At 39.7% G+C, this 19,466-nt stretch overlaps 1 protein-coding gene across 2 annotated transcripts in view; it reads left to right on the top strand.

Annotated features, from left to right (window-relative positions):
- Positions 1 to 19,466, top strand: part of GAREM1 (GRB2 associated regulator of MAPK1 subtype 1) — a 95,132-nt gene that overhangs the window by 46,665 nt on the left and 29,001 nt on the right. The window lies entirely within an intron of this gene.

Genomic DNA, 19,466 nt, shown 5'->3' with positions numbered 1-19,466 from the left:
TGTGTTTAGCTAATGTATCAAAATGCATAGAATGCCTTCAGTTGGCACTGCTCTGCACCTTCCCTGTGTCCCAGTTTCTGCCCAGGCAGTGCCAATTGCACATTGACATTTTGTTGTGAACATTGGGTGTCCAAACCTGGCCAGCTCCCTCTTCTGAAGGGTCACACGGTGTTTGTGTTGTAGAAATCAGTGTCCATTGTGCAGGCTGTGAAGTCAGGGAGGATGCTGTTCCTCTCTATAAAGCAAAGGCAGTGCTTGGGAGAACATGGGGGCACACACTTCTGAAACCTGAGCCACTTCCCAACTGAGGCCATCTGAGAGCTGTATCTTCCAGTGCCTGTGCTCAAAATGAGAAAACCAGTGCGGGCTGGAGATCTTGGAAATCACAATGGGCTGCAGAGCTGATGCTGCACGGCTCTTGGCGGTCTTTCAGTGATCTGAACTTAATGGCTCAGGTGGCCCTATGAGCCCTATATTTCTGCGGGTGCTACATCTAGCTGATGCCAAATGCCAGGGGGTGCCTGAGGTATCGGCAGGTACAAGGCCTTTGGGTAGCGCTCTCAGCAGTTTGGGTGCTTTCTCTCTAAGTCAGATAACTGACAGCTCTTTGCATAGCAGCCAAAGCCGTGATAAATTTAAAATGTGAATAACCGGGAATGACTTATTTTTTCTTTCTCCATGGAAAAAGTGAGAAATAAGGAAAAATTCAAGTGCAGCAGGCTGGTAGCTGTAGTGTTCATATGCATGTTGTTTCTCTGCAACAATGTACATAGTGAGGCATAATTTTTTTGTTAGACCAGTTGGAATTTCAGATACAGTTGGAAAAGGCAGGCAGACTTTTGGGCTTACAGTCATTAGGGAGGAGCAGCTATTTTTGCACTACATGGGTGGTATGAGGCACACAGAGCCCTTGATGAAAGGAAGAAATGGGAAGATGTGTGTAGTGAAGTAAGAGGTCAGAATGTAGTTTGATGTACAGCAGAAAATGAAGGATGTTGTAGTCTGGAACCAGTGGCTGTGGCAGCAAAATGCAATGATTTCTTAGAAATAACCACATTCTTTTTTGCAGTTAGAGATGTTTTTGAAATACTAATTCTAACAGTGGTGGGGTGTTTTTTTTTCGGGCGCCCCCCCCCCCCCCAAGGGTCAGTGGGGAAGGAAATAGTGCATCTCTGTACTGCAATCTGTGCCTATCAAACTGGATGTGCTTTATTAAACTAATCTCAGCTTGTCCTGTAGAAGATTGAGGATGTTTTTTTTTTCAATGTTGTTTTGCACTTTCTGACTGAGAATGGCTGAAAGACGACTTATGTTCTGCAAGGACTTCTCAAAAATATTCACTTACTAGCTGCCACTAAAAGAAGGGTTCAGAGAGCAAACTCATGATCTTATACTGCATACGTTAATCATTTGTTGATTAATCTGAATTACAGACCACAGTTTAATTTAGGCAGTTTAACCATGTTGAAAGTCCTGTGGGCGTCTTCTAATAGGTCTGAACTCAAATCTACTATAAGAAAATTTTAACTCTCTAAACAATGCTTTACCGCTGCTTTTCTTCTGGTTTAATTCAGATGCTGAACACTAGTCACAATAAACATCAGCTGGGAGAGAATAAAATCAAATATGGTACGTTGGATTGTGTATAGATGCCATGCAGGCATATAGAGCTGCTTAATAACCACGTAGTGAAAAGCACAGCAGTGCATCTGTTTCAGTAAAGCAAGTATTTGACCTTTCTAGATTTCTTTCATTAATCTTCACTGGAAGTAGTAGGTTTAGTTGTACTGAATTTTAGACAGCATCCTGAAACATCAGATGAGCCAAAAGCTTCCTAAAGATGTTTGGTGTTGATGGATTTCGGGGCAAAAGAAGTTGGGAACAGGGGGTCTAATTGCTTAATTTACAAGAATACTGGCTGTCATTATAAATAATAACATACTTTGATTTAGAAATACATTGTTGCCAGACAAGGCTTGCTGTTGAAATTGGTTAAGTGTTTCTCTTGGTACACTTAGTAAAATAACATTGCTTCTATGAAGGACTCTGAAATCTTAAATAAGGCCAGGTTATTTCTTTACTCCGGCTGAGCATGGGAGCGCAAAAGGCAAATTGGAAAATGATGTTTGAAGTAGAAAACTGTGTTTGGTGAATGTGGGAAACTAAACCTGAAGGAAAGGCTAAACAATGTTCATTGACAGAAAGTACAACTCATGTCTGTTACTCTCATGAAAGCCAGTAGCATCTTTCATTATGAATGAGCAAGGTTTTAGTGGTATTTATTACCATTACTTTTAAAAGTACTTCTCTGCCCTGTTAGATTTAAATGTCTTGTGAAATACTCTGCTTGGAGATACTCAGTGAAGTTTGTCCTAATTAGCCATTGAGGAAATGGCTAATTTCCTCATCCAAGCCAAGCTGTTTCTTAAAGTGATCTACCTTTCTATGGCCAGGAAACTAGTTCTTTATGATTGCTAATACTTGAAAGCAGCTTTCAAGATGCAAACTGTTCTAAGGATGGCCTCTGCACTCAGCGTACAAAGTACATTAACTTACTTGAATTCCTTCCTGCTACTGTGTCTTGCTGCTTTTAAAAGAGAAAGCCAAGGATTTTGTTTCTTTCCAGAAAGAAGGCCTGGCATAGAGCAACTTCCAGAACTTGTAAGATAAATAAGGAAGGGAAAATACTAACTGTTGTTTGGGAGTTATCACTGAGATGTCCTGTTTTGTAGTTCTTAATTTTCTAGGTTTTATCTCCCTTTTACAGTATTACTTCAGTGTTTATTTCTATAAACTTTTATGTATTATTAATGCTTCTTGTGACTTCCTTAGGAGGAATGGGAAAGCATGTTTTCCTGACACCTTTCAGAAGGAGGATATTAAAAGAAGCTTCTTTGTTTTCTTAGTTTCTTCTATTAATTAAGCTTAAGGAATTCAAGGCCTGAATCAGAACTTTAAGCTGTCTTAGGAGATAACTAGTAGAAGTAAAGTAAGGGCGAGTAAAATCTTCAAGCAGCAGATTGTCACTCACTACCTGGCCATCTGTCCAATTGCATTAAAAAAAAATTAGAAAGTTAAGACTCTCCCATTTAAGTGTGCATAATATCTCTCCTGGCTATTGCTTTGCATATTTAAAACACTTCTCATAGAATTATAAGGTTGGAAGGAATCTCTGGAGACCGTCCGATCTAGGTTCCTTACAGTAGGTTACACAGGAAAGCATCCAGGTGGGTTTTGAATACCCCCAGGGAAGGAGAATCCATAATCTCTCTGAGCAGCCTATTCCAGTGCTCTGTCATCCTCACAGCGAAGACATTTTTATCACGTTCATATGGAATTTGCTGTGTTTCGGTTTGCACCTATTGCCCCTTGTCCTGTCACTGGGTACCACCATGAAGAGATTGGTCACACACTTGTGACATGCACCCTCTAGATATTTCTAAGTATCAATAAGATCTCCTTTGTCTTTCTCCAGTCTGAACTGTCCCAGCTCCCTCAGCCTTTTCTTATAAGGGACCAGACCCCTCATTATCTTTGGGATCCTCCACTGGACTCTCTCTAGAGGTTCCCTGCCTTTCTTGAACTTAGGAGACCAGAACTGGTCACAGTAGTTTAAATGTGGCCTCACCAGAACAGTGTAGAAAGGGGAAGATCACCTCCTTCGACCTGCTGGCCACATTCTTTTTAATGCATCCCAGTACCCCATTGGCCTTCTTGGCCACAAGGGCACACTGCTGCCTCATGGTCAACCTGCTGTCCACCAGGACACCCAGGTGCTTCTCCTCAGAGCTCCTTTTCAGCAGATCGGTGCCTAACTTGTACTGAAGCTTGTGGTTACTCCTCCACAGTTTCAGGACTGGCTTCGTGAGGCTCCTCTCTGCCCTCTCCTCTTACTTTGACTCCCCTTCAGCTCAGTGCACATTTTGCACTGTCCTTGCTGATTTGTATTTCAGCAGTCCATTTGGAAAACTACTGTAGCAGTATTCATCAAGGATGTCATCTATTCCATCAAATGCTCTAAACTGAGCACAGTTCAGAAGTAAATTTTGTAACCATTTAAAACAGAGAAGATGAAGGCAGTTGTTTTTATACATAAAGAAGCTGTCTAAACTCAGGGATGTTTTAGAGTTGCAGTCTGAGTGTTTCCTTGCTGGGATTTTCCCAGACTATTTTTGTATTGCTACAGAGAAAGAAATCAATGCGTAAAACTGAGCCTTCTGGTTGTTTAACTGAGTGATTATTGCAAGTGATTCTTTCCTAGTTATGGTCCAGTTATCTAAGATGTTCTACCTCGTTGTAACTTCAAAGAACAGGGTAAATAAAGAACATGCTTCTTTTTCTGTTGCACATTTTCTTTCGGTGTTTTTTGTTTTTGTTCTAGAGTTTCATAGTTTATCTATGAAAAAAAAAAATTCACTTTTTTCATACCATCTTCGTTGGTTATTGTTTTTTTTATGGTAAATTTTCCTGAAAATACAGCAGAGACATTGTCCATGCTGAACTGCTGTGTTGGAAGGTAGTTGGCAATAACCAAAACGAAAGCCTTTCCTTACACCCGCACAGAGAATTGGCATTCATGCAAGTAGTATTTATGGTCTATATCTACCACTGTGTTATGTCTGTATTTATTTAGAAAATGACCTTCTGATATGTCTGAAAATCAGCCATCCCAGTCACTGATGGTTACAGTTGGAAAATTGTTGACAGCTGAAAGCGAATCCACTTTAAAACCGGAGTGTGAAAAAAGGTTGAAAGGGAGGCTTCAAGCACACTGCTGGCAACAGACATCAAAGACCTTATTTTAAGCTGAAAATTTAAGTATGGAAAACAAGTTCTCTAATAGTTTACTTCTGTTTATAAATCTGAACATGAGTCATTAGTGTCACGATGTTGCCTTAAGGAAAGGGGAGGGGTGAAGTGTCTGAGAAAGCTTTTGGTTTGTAGGATGATATCATTCTGCTCTCTTTGCAGTTGGTAAGGCATCAGTCAGCTCAGTAGAATCTTCATTGTCTGCATGGAACCTTAACGTCCAGATCAAAGCAGCAGAAATAATCACAGCATAGGTAATGCAACACTCGAAGGAAACATTGGTTTGCACCTTCTAGAAAAGGAGAAGTAGTTCAGAGGCATCAAGTGTGACAAATGAATTATCCCCTCAGTCTGCTGTGACAAAACAGAGGACTTAAATTCTAGCAAGGCATATGGAAACAAGTTATTCCAACTATTCCAGAAACTTTACCAAATATGAGGATGTGACGTACTGGCAAAAATTGCCTAGGCAGATGGTTTGGATGTTTTTTAGAAGAGGTCCAACATTTGCCAAAATTGGTGCAAAGACAGTTAGTTCTTTACTGTAAGTGAGAAAAGAGGGGGAAGAGAAGGGATTTAAAGAGAATCTCTGGACATCTGGTTTCTATTGTTTAAGAACTGAAGCTGTATAAAATGAGTTTATATCTCTTCTTTTTCATCTTTGTGTTTTTAGTATTTTTATGAATGAATTAAACGTCTGGCAAACAGAACATAAGAAGTAAATGAAACCAGGCTACAAATTGATCTGCTGTAAAACGATATTTACTTCAAAGCAGACCAAAATAAAAACTGCATGTCCAGGAACGGAGAAATACAAGTTATGCTTATAGTAGAATGCTATTTTAAGAAACACTAGCTCTGAAAATGTCTGGATTACCCGCTGTGAGATTGTCTGATTTCTGTGGTAAGTGGTCCTAATGCAATCAATGGATGTATAAAACAGAAGCATGTACAAATCTTTTTCTCTTTGTGACTGATGCGACAGCAACCATATAATTTATGGTTGGTTTTCAGTAAAGCAGTTGGTGGTAAAGCAGAGTTTCTAGAATAAGCATAAAAATGATGGGCTCAAAAATAATGCGTTGCTCGCAAACTCCAGGGGTTTGGAAGGGAAGTTAGTTTTATTCATCTGTGGTCTCCAAGAGCTTTACCTTATCAAAATTGTGGAATTAAGCTATATAATGTAAGAACTGAGCATGCCTGCTAGACCAGGTCATGACAGAGCCAGCAATGAAAGCAAACAAAAAGTTAGCAGTGAATATGAGAGAAAAAAAAAAAAAAGTGAATTTGTGGGTTGAACTTCCTTCCCTGGGAATATTTCAATCAAGATTGAAGTTGGAAATTTTTCTCCCTTTTGGAAAAAGCACAAATCCATAAGCATTAACTCTGTAGTAGGCAATGCAACATAACTCAAAAGAAATAGTTCATTGCAGTCTTATGGCTTCTACTATCAAAGAGATTAGGCTTAGATGATTATGTTGGCTCCTTCTGGTTTCATGATTTATGTTGCAAAATGTTGGGGAAGTTAAATGAGAGATTAGCAGCTCTCATGGGAGTGAAATAAGGGTTTTCCCATGACTGGCATTTTGTAATATCTCTTTGAAAGTGTCTGTTTTGGTCTTTCTGCCTGTTCTTTAAGGTAATTAATCTTATTATTGATTGTGATGTCAGAGGAACATCTTTTAGCTCTTTTGTTCTTGGAGCAAGGAGGGGGTAGCAAGTTACCATCAGGAATTTCTATCAACTCTTACTATTATTATTTTGTTTGGATAATTGTTTAATTAATTACTTTGCCTAACACTACAGTTTCTGGAGCCAATTCAACTTTATTTCATTCTTATTAAAGAAAAGTGAGAAGATACTATTTGAATGCATCCTGAAAGCTTTAATAATAATAGTAATAAAAAAGAACTAAGGAAGAAAAACTGGAACCAAGCAGTTGGTGGTATGGATATTTCTCATGTTACATATATTGTGACTTATTTTGGGAGTAGAGGAGGCTTGGCTTTTATTTCCAGTATTTGTTAACCCTTTATAGAGAAAACCATGAAACTATCAACACTTAGATATTGAGGGAAGTGGCAACAATATACTGCATAAAGGGAACTAGGTGGTGATGAAAGAGTGACTTCAAGATGATTTTGTTCATAAACTTTGATCCCGAAGTTCTCTGCAAATTTTAGTATGTCTGGAATTGGTGATCCCCTGAGTCCAGCAAGAGGTCGGTGAAATGGTTATGGGGCTTTAGTTGATGATGTATGAGGGAAGCTGGAGGAAATTCAGCCTGGAGAAGGAAAAGGTGGGGAGTGGCCCTCCACCAACCAGATGGAGTAATAGGAAAGGCAGTTCAGGCTCTGGAAGACAAGTCAGAAAGGAAAGCATGCAGTATCTGATGGGGAAAACTCTACTTGGGTGTAAGGAAAAACTGCATCGCCGTGATGGTGGTTAAACCCTGAGACAGATTTTTCTAGAGACACAATGGGTTCTCCATCCTTGGACACATTCAAACTTTGATGGAACAAGGTAGTGAAATCCACCTTTGAGGTTAGTCCTGCTTTGAACAAAAGTTCAGACATCATGACTTCCAGAGCTCCCTTCCAAATCCGATTGTACAGTTCTTTAAGGACTATGGAAAAATTTCTTCTTAGTGTTAGAATTCCTCTTCTGCTTATGAGTAAAAGCTGATCCTGTACTACTGAAACCTTAGTTTTAAAATTGAAAGTTTTATTCCAATTCTTGTGAGAGTTATTTTGTAAGAAGCTATTAGGAATTAAACAGCAAGATGAGAAAAGGAATGAACCTTCTCTTATTGTCTACCATACACTGGTGAAGTTTTATTTTGTTTTCCTTTTCCTTGAAAAGGAAGCTGTATGAGATACTTCAAGGTGTCACGTTAAGGATAGAAGTCATTAGGTTTCTCATGTTTCTGTTTCCCTACCTTCTGAATTATAGAATGAGAGTCATAGAATCCTTGGAGATGGAACAGGCCTTTAAAGGTCATCTAGTCCAACTCCCCTGCAGTGAACACGGACCTCCACTGCTAGATCAGGTTGCTCAGAGCCTGGTCCAGTTTGGCCTTGAATGTCTCCAGGGCCATGGCTTGTTGTCAAATTCGTTTTGTTCTCCATTTATGCTAGGAGCTGGGAATTTGTGTGGGAGTTTTTTCTCCCCCTCCCTCTTCTTCCTTGCATCCTTGCTTTCTAAAGTTTACAAATGCTGCCAGAAGATAATTTGGCATTTCCATGTGATTTTACTGTTCACTTATTCCTAACTGATGAGAATATGCTTTCAAAAATACTAAGAATGTTCTCATTTTGCAGTTTGTTGTGAGGTTTATTTTGTATGTAATTTGTGACTAATTGGCTATTGCACATAGTGAAATTATTTTAAATTAGACACTTCAATTTTTAGTCAGTTTTGATGAAGTAAAGGAATTTTTCTCCATTAGCTGTTGGTGTTTCCGGGGCATCCTATTGATGTTTGAGCCTAGTATGGGCAGGTCTTGAGTTCATAGCCTAAGTTCACTTACCAGATGGCCTTCCTTGGCTAACTTGCCTGTTCTCCTCCCCCTCTTTTCCCTTTTCTCTCAAAGGTCTCAGTGCTCATGGCTGTTAACTTGTGAAAACTGGATCCTGCTGGTTCAAGTCCTCAGGCGCCCAAGTTGGAAGTAATCGCACACATCTGAGTGGTTGTTCTGGTGTGCATAATTTCTTCCTCGTTCAACCTCTTGTTTTCTCCCATACAGGAAATTTTTGCCACCTGCCTGCTGGTTGCCTCTTAATTTAGTCAAGTATCCACTCAGTTTTTCAAGAGGTAAAAGGAAAAACTAAGCTCTGTAGTCTAAGACTTTGTACGAATTATCACAGATTTTTTGCAGATTTTTCATATCTCCCCCCAAATATCCGTGCCTTCAATCATTCTTGTGGTCTGATGCAGTAATTCTGAGTTTGAGCTACTCGTTTCCTTTGCGGTATGTTCTCTTCTGTATTTCCCTTAAGCCAGGTCATAATTTAGTTCTTCGGAAGCCCTCCCGTGCAAGTTGGTGGACTGGGGCTTCAGGCAGAAGTGGAATGAGAAGACTTAGTGACTGTCTGCGAGAGATGACAAATGGCTTCCTCTGAATCCTCACCTCTCTCATAGCCCCGTTTCTTGGGATATGATGGATGCACTGCTGCTGCGGTGTAGACTTGCCTTTTTTCTAGCTAAAGGACCACTATCTCTAAGCTTCACAGTAAGGATTGTAGTTTGTGAATTTAATTCCTTGCTACATATAACAATATGATTGATCTAGATATTTTTTTCCCCCTTTTTTACTTTCTGCAATTTTTGTTATAGCGCTGGTAATAACAGTTGCCAAAAAAATGTTAAAAATAATCTGTTAGTGCAGAATTTTCTGCAGGAGTCCTGACCCCTGTCCCATAGCTCAGCACAGGTGTTCTTGTGGGAGGGATCACTCATACATTCTCCTCGGAGGAGTTTGTGGAGTGCCAAGTCTGTACTCTGGCACATTTGGACTCTGCAGCCTGAAGCTCCCAAGTACCACTTCGAGAAGGCAAACTTCTTACATGGAATGTAAGAAGTGTCAAAAATGCAACATTGTGACTTTTTTTTAACTGAGCAATAAGCTCCATTCTGTTTAATCGTAGGAAAACTCGTGCTGATGATGGTCATTGATTGATTGAAATTAAGAGGGGATTTTTTTCTATTTGTTGTACAATAAAAGTGTTATTTTAGTGAGCCAAAAATCTTACAGCTTTATCATTTACCACCTATAGAAGTACTCTGAACTATTTAATATTATCTGAACCATTTTATTAAAAATTCCCTGAAAACAAATTCAAATACCCAGAAAAGCCATGGAAACACTTTTTTTTTTTTTTTTTTTTTTTTTTTTTCCTGAAAACAAATGTTCTGTTCTCAAACTATCTGAAACTGGAATAGGTTCAGGTCAGGCAGTGCATTTTCACTCTTGGAGACTCCTTGGCAATTGTATCTATGGACACTTCCCTTTTCAGCCCACTCCTTTCACTTCTAACTCTGAGAATGAGAATTCCTTCATCATCTGGGAATTGTGCTTGCATTTCTCTTGGCCCTGATGAATACAAGTATGTTAAAACTTTTAGTGGAATACATTTAGTATGTGAATTGGATTCTTGGGTGTTGTGATATGAAAATACTGTCGTCCAACAAAAATGGTTTTTGGTGAGAATTTTTTTCTGGAATACCATAGGTGTTTTATATTTCTTTCTGTATTACCAAATTTGTAAGGGGGAATATAAATCTGGGTGAGTCATGGCAGATCAGCAAGCTTTCATTGGCTGTGATCTGAAATGTCTCTGAACCTTAAAACCTTGTGATGATATGAATGCAACTGGCCCTTAAGCTGCTGTGGGTGCTGATGAGCAGCCTACTTTGTGCCTTTATCACCAGCCTTCACCCAACATCCAACTGCAGGTATGCTCCCTGTGCTAGTAACTGTCTCTCTCCTGAAAAGCTAAGAAATATCCCAGTGGAAAATACCACGTACAAAGTTGCACTGGCCCTTAGCAGGGATGCAGCGTTATATCCTAGTGGGACTAAAACCAGTTATTTGCTTTATTCATTTCAAAATTGTCCTTCTATCGCCTGTATACAACTTGATAGTTCAAGTGGCAGCAGAGGCTTTAGAAGGCTGTATTGTGCTGAACAAAATGAGGGCTGTTCTCCAAAGCCTGTTCCCTGCTACACAGGGTCCATCTATACTGAGCAAAAAAGAATGAGTAACAACAGATTAGTTGTGCAGGGAACCACTAAATACATTGTCTATATGGAAGATTTGGACCTTATTTGAACATTGCATTCATCTACTTATGAAAAGGTCTCCCTTCCCCCACCACTGTTTGTGACCCCACACCTTTTTTTTTTCTCTTCATGATGTTTTTTTGTTTGGTTGGTTTTCTTTACAAAGGTTTAATGTGCAGGAGGTGGTTGGATATTTTTCTCATTAAAATTTATGCTTTGCATAGTTACCAGGTCAGCAAACTGGCTAAACAAAAGCAAGATGGATTTAGCAGAGTCTGAGCCAGCCATTTACAAATAAATCTCTTGGGGTCTCTAATCACTAATAAATCTAGCAATCATTTTGATTTGAAGGGAGATTGAGGATTATGAATGTTGTATAAATCTATTTTTAGCTTTAGTGCCATTACACAAAAGCAAAGGATTCAGTGCTGCTGCTTGATCCTTTCCTACCTCTTGCCTAGGAAGATTCAGTTTGCAGCTCTGCATGCTTTGGCAGGGGGTGTTTGAGTGCACTAATGCACGTATTGGCAGCAGCCTTCTCTGATGTCTCAAGCTGCTGCTAACATGCACACTGGTACTCTTGGATGTGCAGACCGTCCTGCTGGGATTCAGGTCTGTGGAATACATGTGGAATACACTCAAAGCCAAAAAGTTGGACTAAAAAACATCCTGTTCTTCTCCCTGTCACCCCCTCAACATTTTGCAGTGATTTTTGTTGGTTTTATTTGTTTATTTATGGAGAAATGACAACATCAAACATATCTGGTATATAGATCTTAGACAAGTGCAAATGAATAAGTGTCTATAATTAAGGATAGGAAAAACGTAAAAGTATTTCTATGCTATCCATACCTAGTGCCTAAGAAAACCTTTCAGTGTTGAAGTGTGTAATGCAGTGGTACAGAAGTGAAGAAAACCACAAAATGAGGCTGTGGAAAGAGTATGCCTGGTAAACTCTTAATTTGTACAAATTCTGAATGGATATTTCAAGCTTTCATGGCTGTTTGTCTTAGGTTTGTATAGCTGTGCTGTGATTCCCACTGAGGAGAGAGCCCACAGACTATTGAAAATCTTTTACTCATCCTTCTGATTTGCTCTCGCACCTGGTAAGATTACATGCTTTGCTCTCATTTGTCATCATTCTTCTAGGCATGAGGCTCTCAAATGACAAGGGAAATTGGCAAGGGTGAGTTTATGTGGGAAGAATTGAATGATTGTATAAAAGGTAGTGGTCTTCATGGATGGATTTGCTTTCCCCTGCTATGTCTGCACTTGGCCTTTTCCAGAATTTCACATAACCTGTTTCTGAGAGTGAGAAACTCTGCAGTGACCCCATGTAACACAGAAGCTTTAAGAATTCACATCAGCATCCTTTAGTTCTTCCTTCTACTCTGTTCCCCTCTGTCTGTATTCCTGAGTTGCTGTTTTTTCCCCTGCAATTGTGACTGCAGTAGGTTTGCATTGCAAACATTTTTTTTTCTTCAATATTTAAAGAATAAAATGTGGTAAATCAATGTAATTCTTGTAAAACATTGCTGATGTGGAGGGAGTGGGGCAGTCAGTCACAGTGATGCACATTTCCCTGAAACTTCCTTAATTTAGTGGTACTTAAATATTTGAAGTAAAATTCTGAAGAGGTACCTAACTGTTACTGAAATTTAGCTGGGGTAAAATTGTTGAGGTTTGCCTACAAATGCCATCTGCATATCTGTCAGTGTAATGTTTGATCTTCGTACTACTCTTCCAGCCCTCTTTAAGCTATTTCAGTAGCTTCTGGCTTTTGCTCTTGATATACAAATAAATCTTTTACTCCGATCCTCCGTTTGATTCTTCTTATCAGTCCTGATGCCAAATGAAACAGAACTCCCATGCACATAAACAGCATAACCACGTCTCTGCTCCTGCAGGGGTAAGTTGCAGCATAGCTCTCACCAGCCTTGACAAAATCTCACCAGAGATTTTGTCAAGAAAGCCAGTAAGCCAAGACCGAGCTCCTTGAGACCTGTCTCCAAGGCATCAGCTCTGGCACCCAGGGCAAGGAGAAAACCAGGGCAGACAATGAATTGTGGCTTGCCCCTTCCACAGCTTTGTGTAAGGCTTTGAACCTTGCCCTAGGGGCAGGCAGCATGCCCATGCAAGGCAGGGGGTTCTAACAATACCCCCCCTTGTGCTGGCTGCCTTCTCCACAACTGCAAAATCAAGGCTTATCCTGTAAACTGCCTGGTGAGAAGGAACCCCCTTCTGGTATAAGAATGATTTCCTACTCTGCATGGTGAATGCTGAAATAAAGTAGTTTAATTTTTAGAAAATTATCGACCCTGAAAGAATTGAGCTATTATTTTAATTATTGTAATGAGCAAGCACTACTTGGAAGTCATTAAAAGAACGTATGCATAGCTCCAGATCCTGCTGCCTGACTTGTATTGATGAAACATTTCTTTAACCAGAGGGATGCAGGTTAATTTTTCTCTGTTACATTGACAGAATTAAGTTTGAAGAGTTTTCTTGGTTTGCTTTTGGTTGGTTGGTTTTTAGTGTTGATATTTTTTGGTTAATTTGGTTTTTTGTGTCTTTTTTTTGTTGGTTTTTTTTAATTGAAAGACTTCTCAAATCCACAGTGAAAATGGAGAATGGTACCACACAATAAATGGTGGCTGCAAGCATGTACATCTCTTGCCCTGCTGGATTTGAAGTTTGGACTTCCATCTTGCTTCCCATCTTCATGGTTCCCTGGCCATAACATTGTGCAATCAGTTGCTCTGCTACAAGGATTGCTTGGAGCAATTCTTTCCTTATGTATATATGATTTTGACTGGGGCAAAAAGATTGATTCTGTAGCTGGGAGAGACTGAATTTAAATCAATAGCTAAAATAAATCGAATGAAAGAGATGTGTAGTATGAATGCAAGTTGCTTACCAGTTTGTGAGTTTATCCAGACCTGGGTCTGTATCCATGCATCTTTTTGGTGGGCAGAAAGCACTGAGAAGGCGTCTCAGAATAGTTCTGCTGCAGAAAAGAAGCAACTCCCACACTTCAGATCTACACAAGGGGCAGAAAAGTTTAATCAAATTGCTGAACACAGATCTAGTTTGTGCACTCAGCAAAATAGATTTCATAGGAAGTTTAAGATCCTTTGGAAAGGGACTGCTGAAAAAAAGAAAAACCTGACAAGAAAATTGCCAGCATAAAGTGAAAAGCAGATGAAGTGTGCAGGCTTGTGTTCTTCAGAAAATTAATCTGTTGGTGAAATTTGTGTGTTTAAAAAAAAAAAAAAAAAAAAAAAAAAAAAAAGAATTTTTTTTTTTAAAAAACCAACTCATGCTGTTCTCCTTAGTGTAGCTGTTGTTCAGCTGATGGCAGCCAGAGGCCAGAGTGCTGTGCTTTGCCCAGAACTTCCTGATGGGCAGCTCCTGAGGATGATGGGTGAGCTGATCCAGCAGAAATACCGTCTGTTCTATGTCTTTAAGTTGCATCTGTGCAGTACTTCTACAAGTTTTTCTCAAGGAGACAGCCAAAACTGGTGAGCTCATACTGTAGGTTTGGAGGAATTGCTCAATGAGCAATGAGATCCCAACTGTGGACCTTAAGAAGCTGAAGAAGTACAATAATGGGGGTAAAAAGAAATGGATTATTATCACTCTAGTCCCTTCATCTGTATGGAAAGAGTTGTCATTCTAACAAGCTGCTACTATTCAGAGATTGAACTCTCAGGTAAAGATGGATCAGACAACCCAGTACTTGCTTAGTTTCCCTCATGTAATTTCCATCAACACTGCTTGAGTTCAGCTGTGGAGGAGGAATCAGATTTCAAAAGGGAGGTGAAGATTTCATTTTCAAACAGAGTTTGGGTAAAGCGGAAACATGTTAGAAAGCTTGATATTGTGAGCTCTATGTATGCTTTAATTTTTCAGTAGAAAGTGTCATTACATTATTTGGATTTCCTGGATTAGCCCTCATGCTTTCTGCTATAATTTTGTGTGGAGACGTTAATTGTGCGGGCTTGTTATTTCTGTTACGTGTAAGCTGCTAATTACAGAGTTTTTCTGTTTTTGAAGGTAGTGTCTGGTTCAGTTTACTTTTGTTGATCATTATGGAGCTATGTGCTATATGGTCACAAAGTTATCCTCTATTATTATTACTCTCAGTATAATGCCTGTTAATTTTTATAAAGCTTTTTTAATGCTAGAAGAAAAAAAAATCATTTCTGGTGGCATAGATTTCTTCCCTGTGCATTTTATACTCTACTAGGAAATGTTGGTCAGGCTGATTTCCAGGTGTGCTATTTCTAGAGAGTCACAGGTGGTATTTTCAACACATTGGTTTGCTTGCTTTTCATTTTCTTCAGAGTAATATAATTCTTTGTGAGGGAGGGGGTCAGCAGTGGTATTGGTGCATCTCGTGATGTTTGACAGGGAAGAAATAATATGAAGGGCAACGCTAAACCTTCAGCTCTGCGAAAAGAGGAGAGTAGGTTTCGCACATCAGCTCTCTGATAGGCTTTAGACTTCGCTTTGGTAAGCCCTGAAAGTGAGACTCTTCAGGTCTGCTCACACAGCACAGTGAATGTTTAAGCTCACAGCATGCACTGACTTGCTGTGACAATAACAGGGAAGCAGCAGTGGCTCAGTGTGTGGCAGCAACCAAGGTTTGCCTGCCTGGAGTCTCTGTAAGGCAGAGTGCAGTGCTGAGGATTAAACCCTGTGCTGCTCTATCTGCATGGCTGCTGTCAGGCTTGTTGGTTGAAGGAGGCAGATGTCTGCGATAATGTATGTGACGCTTGTACGCCTTCAATCTGTTCGGATACACCAGTCATCTTCTCTTCTGTGGAACGTAGCCACCTTCCTATCGTATTGCAGATGTTAGTCGCTTTGTGGTGTTGGGATACTGTAAGGCTCGTTTAATGTGAATCGGATGGAAAGTGTAGTGTGGTTTCCTGGCTCCTGTCCAAGAAAAATCTTGGGTCAGCTGGCATACAGTTTTTTGAAAGTTGGCTCAGCTGCATCTTCTTGGAGCTGGCAGCTGAGCTGTGTGATCAGCCATGAAGTGCCAAGCAGGAGTACCACACCTTGAGTATGATGAAGAATAACCATTCTTCTGATGAAGAATACCATTCAGGTATTCAGCAACTTGAATAATTCAGGATTGAGAGTCGTTGGGAAAGCTTGTGTCAGAGAACAAACAATTGCAAGGAAGAAAGGTGAGGACTCTGAAATTAAAGATTTTGACATCCATCAGAGAGCCTCCTGCTGATAATGTGACATGGGGATCTGACTGTATCTGACTTAGCTGAGCTGATCACTATCTTTCAGGGACTGAACTAAATGTGTTGTATATCAGTTTAGTTAAATGACCAGTGAAACTGTATGTTGATAAGCCTATTAGCTGTAGCTCCATGTGTCCAGGCTGTGAAAGCTGTGCCTATGACTACTTTGTGTGAACACAAGTATCATTGACCAAGTTTTCTACTGGGAGACTCTTTCAGTGGCAGGGTCTGATCCCCTCAGGGCAACACAGTGTGGTAGACTGCGTCCAGTTCTGAGGCCCTCAGCACATGACATACACAGACCTGATAGATTGGGTCTAGACGACAGCTGCAAGTGCAATCTGGGAATTGTAGTATTTGTCCAATGAAGACAGGCTGAGAGAGTTGGAGTTGTTCAGCCTGAGGAAGAGAAGGCTTTGGGAGGTAGTTTATTGCAGCCTTTCAGTACTTAAAGGGGACTTTTAAGAAAGACAGAGAGACTTTTACAAGAGCATGTAGCAATAGGACAAGGGGTGACAGGTTTGAGCTAAAAGAGGTAGGTTTAGATTAAGGAACAAGTTCTTCACTGTGGGAGTGATGAGGCACGAGAATATGTTGCCCAGAAAAGCTGGGGCTGCCCCATTCTTGGAAGTGTTCAAGGTGAGGTTGGACGGAGCTTTGGGCAGTCTAACCCAGTGAGAAGTGTCCCATCCCTGGGCGGTGGGTTGGATTAGATGACCATTAAAGATTCCTTCCCACCCAGACCATTCTGAGATTCCATGAAAGTGTGAGGAAAGTGCTGGGGTATTTCCAGCAAGTGACCCTTCTCCAAGTGTTCTGCAGCATGGTAGTATGCTTTCCTGTACCCGTGGAGAAGGCTCAGTATTTGGGGGGAGGCTGCTTATGCTGATGAGCTTTGCTCTTGCTGGGAATGCAGAGTGTAGTTGAACAAGGAAAAAGAGGACATTTTTTATGAAATTACTGATTCAAGAAGTGCAATTTGTGTCATCTGAAAGTTGTATCTTTTTTGCAGCTTTGCAGCTCTGCTCCCTGTGTTCAAAAAACTCAACTGAAATAGCTGTTTTCCTGATAGGTAACATTAGGCTGGTAAGGAAACTATTGCAGTACTTCGTAGTAACATTACCAGAGACTGATCTTTTGACAATTCTGTATTTTGAGTTGCTTCCAGCTTGATTTACCACTCTTTCTGAAGTCTAAGCATAATCTGGTCTCTCTCTCACACAACTTCTCTAGTACACCAATTCTAAGTGTTTCAAATGCTGTCTTTTTTGTTGATGTCCCTCCCCATCCCATCCATGGCTTCTTCACCTCCTTAAATCTTTGTGCTCACACAAACTGCCTAGTATTGATTTAGTTTCATTATTCTATGAATAACTTTTCTTTTTGATCCAGAGAAGTTAGTATTATTTTACGCTTAGAGGTAGCATTGATATGGCTTTGTTTTAGAGGAAAAGTTTTTCCATGGGAATGTCTTTCAGAGAATTTCTGTAGAGCATTTGCCGCTGATAATGTTAGCTTCTGTACTTAAAAATTAGTGTGTAATAACATATCGAGTCTAGCATCTGTGAAAACATGCGTGCATTCAAAGATGAATAGGAGACCAGACACTTTGATAATTACCACTTCACAGCCCTTTCCATGAAAGGCTGCAAAATGGTACAAAAATGGCTTTTAGCCGGAGATGCCCCAAGCCAGTTTTAGAGAAAAGATTTCACTATAAACACAACTAAGGTATTCACTATAATTTCAGGAAGCATTAGCAATGCACAGTATAACTTTTCATTATCACTTACACAGAGAAAACAAAATCACCTGAGTGGTCTTCTAGAAACACAAAAATTAAAGCACAAAATGTGTAGTCTGTATTGTTTACTTTCTGTCAGGCAGTTTTAGGCCAGGCAGACTCTATTAATGGGTTTCATTTACTCTCGGTAAGCTGACAGACTTAACGGGAAAAATTGGCTGGGTGTTCTGTTTCTTTTCACCATTTGGATTCAACTATAACCATCTGAACTGCCAAAGAGGGCTTTAGATGATAACCAACTTATTTAAGGTACTTTGTTGAACCAGATCATGAAACAGTGTGTGTGACTGAATGCTAAGGAAGATGTTATCTTGCTTAGATCTGAATTTTAGATTTATTGTCTTTGTTGGTTTTTTAAGGAGAAATGAAAATTAAATGAGGCGACGATGCTGAAGCAGTATGCTCTTATCCACTAACTCTATTCACTCATCTTTCAGCTCATCTGATTTTTTTTTTTTGTGACACTTTCACATATGCTGTGAATGAATGCCAAATGGTTCATTCTTAAAAGCTGCTTTCATTCATTTTGTACTGTTATTGAGAGCTTTCTTGACTAAGTAGATAAATTGCACAACCTTGAATCAGCGTTGGGTTGTACTTGAAACCAGATAAATGATTCTGACAGACTTTACGGCTTTATACACAGTGACTGAAAAGATGGCTTACTGCATGCAGAATACAGGTCACAAAACACCTTCTCAGCTGAGGTGATGATGTAAACATGACAGTTGGCTGTAAATAAATGCTAGAAATGTTTGCTGCAAATAACTTTGCGGACTTATTGGATATTCCAGCGTTATGGACAACAAAAGTTTGAGGACATAACTTATTACATGTATTTAATTTGTGACTTTTCAGATTGTCTATCATTTAACTTAATTATCTTAAACAATTACAATTGTTTGAGTTTTTGATAACATAGTTTTAGCTGTAGCTTAAGTAGATTTAACACTTATTCAGCTAAGGTCTCTTGCCAAAGCTGGATCTACTGTGTAAATAAGGAGTTTCTTTGGAAATTGGCTTCATTTCAGTTTGAAATACGTTGTCTAATTTGTTCCAGAAGTAAAGTGAAGTTTTTTTCCAGAATTTGCTCATAATTGCTGGTGGTCAGAGCTATAATAAATTGCATTCACACCCAGTTTGAACATTTTATAAATACGTAGGCTAAGATACAGCCTGTGCCAGGCTTTTGGGGGGGGAGAGAAGGGGGAATGAGGGAGAGGAAAAAATAAGAGCTTTTCCTAACAAAATACTTCTCAGTTGCTTAAAAAAACCAACAGCCTTTCCATTATATTGTTGATACGCAAGTATTGGGAGCTATTAGAGCAGCAGGACTTCTAATAATTTGCATGAAATATTTCAATAGATTTAAGTTGAGAGGCAGGGTGGGGAAATACAGCGCTAGGGACTGTGAACCATGTGTATTCAGTGAGTGAATGAGATACAAGCTATGGAACAATGAGACAGTCTATAATGCACAGACATTCTTTCAGGCTACCAAGCCCAGGCTCTGAAGTCTCTCTCTGCATTGATAAAAATGTCTAACTCTGAATGAAACATGCATTTCATTCTGCCTCGTGTAAAGCCCTGTGAGTTACCAAAAGCTGGAACTGCTGACTCAGTCATTGTTCCTGGTTTTTAAAACTCTTCCCATTCAGTTAATTATAAAACCTGTTCCTGAGCATGAAACAAAAGCACTTTATATACAGTATTGGACTGCATACATTTTAAAGATTTCTGCTCTGTGAATGCTTTTTTTCTTTAGCTTTGTTTATTGCACCAAACGTGCCTGCCAGCAGCAGTACTGC

Source organism: Lagopus leucura, unplaced genomic scaffold, assembly GCF_019238085.1.
Source record: "Lagopus leucura isolate 7727_CA_CO unplaced genomic scaffold, USGS_WTPT01 Super-Scaffold_100002, whole genome shotgun sequence".
Taxonomy (NCBI): Eukaryota; Metazoa; Chordata; class Aves; order Galliformes; family Phasianidae; genus Lagopus; species Lagopus leucura.
The sequence above is the reverse complement of the archived record's forward strand: the minus strand, read 5'-3'. Positions and strand labels throughout refer to the sequence as shown.